The 2403-nt window shown below is 57.6% G+C and overlaps 1 protein-coding gene across 1 annotated transcript in view; it reads left to right on the top strand.

The window, feature by feature from the left end:
* Window positions 1-2128: 2128 nt before the first annotated feature.
* The window catches only part of GPR153 (G protein-coupled receptor 153), a 57944-nt gene continuing 57669 nt past the window's right edge, over window positions 2129-2403 (top strand). The window contains exon 1 of the mRNA XM_015411375.1: window positions 2129-2172. The gene's annotated coding sequence lies outside the window, so the exon portion shown is untranslated. The remainder of the gene's footprint in view (window positions 2173-2403) is intronic.

The raw sequence follows: 2403 nt of genomic DNA, 5'->3' as shown, positions 1-2403 counted from the left end.
GGCTCAGAGCTGGCTTTTCCGTTTTGATTAAACATTGAGCTGTCTTGGAAAGACGACTCAGGGTGCCCTTTGAAATGGGAGAGGTTGTAATTCTCAGCAAGACATGTGTGATTTATGGGGCACATCCGAAAACGTAGGAACAATGCCTGCTCTCCTGGCACTTGAGGCTATGAGGTTGTGGCGTTCTGGACTGATCTGGAATGAATCCAGGGTACCGAAGCAGGAAGGTCTGGAAGTTCCAACGTAATTCCGAGAACTTTTGGGCTGATCTTTGTTTCTGGTCAACTCTGCCTTCCTCCCGGGGTAACTATTTTGCATACTACCTGTTGGCTTTCTTCGAGGACCATCAGGAGAATGGAGTGGGGGGTACCCCTTGCCCCAAAGAGGTCCAAAGGGGACTTCCTTGTGGGAGAAGGGTAGACTTCTAACTTGCTGACTGCTTGACTAGCCCAAACTCATCATTGGTCTTTTTTTGTCTTTTTTGTTGTTGTCTGACCTATGGTGACCCCATGGGGTTTTCAAGGCCAGAGATGCTCACAGGTGGCTGATCTGAATTAAAAGAAGGAATGTGTGTTTGGATATTAACTAATCAAAACACTGAACCAAAAACCCACTAACATTTTTCCCCCCATACAGTGGACTTACGGAAAACCCATGGGGTTTTCAAGGCAGGAGACGTTCAGAGGTGGTTTGCCATTGCCTGCCTCTGTGTCATGACCCTGGACTTTCTTGGTGGTCTCCCATCCAAATAATAACCAGGGTGGACCCTGCTTAGCTTCAAAGATCTGGTGAGATCAGGCTAGCCTGGGCTACCTAGGTCAGGGCATTATTAGTGGTACTTGCTGGGAACTGTCCTTTTTTAAGGCTGTCTCATGGGCAGTGTTCCCTCTAAGATGAGTTAGTGTGAGCTAGCACAGTTTTTTTTTAGCTTCCAGCTCACACATTTTTGCCTTTGCTCAGGAAGGAGGGCTCCAGAGCAAACTAATTTATGCTGTGGCCAAATTGCTCACTTGCAATTTTAATGCCAGTAGCTCACAAAGTAGAATTTTTGCTCACAAGACTCCACAGTTTAGAGGGAGCATTGCTCATGGGTGCCCTGGGGTGATGGGTATGAGATCCGGAAGCGTCCAGAGGCTGAGGGATAGATGGGTCCACTGAGGTGATAGGAAAGGGGGGGGCCTAGATGCCTTTTTCCTGGGAGGAAGGAACTCTGCATATCTCAATGGGTCATGAAAATTTGCAGAGCCCCACCCCCAGTTACCTTCCTCCTGGCCTTCAAGTCAGTCTTCTTACTGCCAAGTCAGCTGGTCATAGGATATTGACCCAGTTTGGAGGAAGAAGGCAGTGGGACTTGCAAGGCTGCCAACCTCCAGGTGGGATCTGGAGATCTCCCAGAAGTCCAATTGATTGTTTCCCCCAATGGCAGCCATGGAGGGTGAACTGTGTAGCATCACTTCCCTGCTAGGCCTCGGAATGTCACAACCTGGAGTGGGCAGCCCTAAGCGGGATGCTGTATCGCGGCTGGGTGTGTGTGTGTGTCTTCCTTGGCCTCCTGCTCCGCGTTGCTGGGGTTTCAGCGTGCTTGGGAGCTGCCCCCTCCTCTCGAAGCCGGCCGCTAGGGGATGCGCTCTGCGTACGCTCAGAGAGCCGCGCGCCTTCGAAAGGCTAAGCCCGCCTTCCGGGTCCCGGCACTTCCCCCCCACCCCATCTGATGATTTATGGACGCCGCAGAGGGGCTGCCGCGCCTCCGCCCGCCAGCGCGCCACCACCGCCATCTTCCGCCAGGGCGCTCAAGAAGCAGGACGGGCACGGAAGACCCCCTCCCCCGTCAACCCCCCCTCCCATAAACTAGGGCCGAGAGGGGAAAAGAAAGGGGCGGGGGGGGGAAGAAGAAGAGAAATCCCGACGGCGATCCCGTCGTTGCCCCACCCTGGCGCGCCCTAGAAGAGCCCGGGGAGGCGCTCCCCTCCCCACCCACCCCCCGTCTGCAGAGGACCCCGATCCCGGACGGCGACGGGGGGAGGGGGCAGGGCCGGCTGCTTCCGACGGCCGGGGGAGGGGGCGGGAGGCGAGCCGTCAGCAGGCGCTGGCCCGCCCCGTCCCCGCCCTGCCCGGGCAGCGGCAGCCAGGCGCGCGAGAGGCAGCAGGGCGCAGCGACTCCAGCCCGGCCAGGTAAGCGCTCTTCGCTGCGGGGAAAGGCGCCCGGGAGGAGTCTCTGGGGAGGGAGGGCGCCCCTCCAGCCCTGTATTGTAGAGGGGGGTGCCCCCCCCACTACTTCCCACCCTTGGAGAGCGGCGGCGCCCCTCCCTGCCTGGAGTCCGGAGGAGCCACGGTCTCTTTCGCGCGTAAGGCGTGGCGAGCCCCGGTTGGGGGGGGCTGGGGGGGTGGGGGCCTGCTTTCTGC

Source organism: Gekko japonicus, unplaced genomic scaffold (assembly GCF_001447785.1).
Source record: "Gekko japonicus isolate JY-2015 unplaced genomic scaffold, Gekko_japonicus_V1.1 scaffold2653, whole genome shotgun sequence".
Taxonomy (NCBI): Eukaryota; Metazoa; Chordata; class Lepidosauria; order Squamata; family Gekkonidae; genus Gekko; species Gekko japonicus.
The sequence above is the reverse complement of the archived record's forward strand: the minus strand, read 5'-3'. Positions and strand labels throughout refer to the sequence as shown.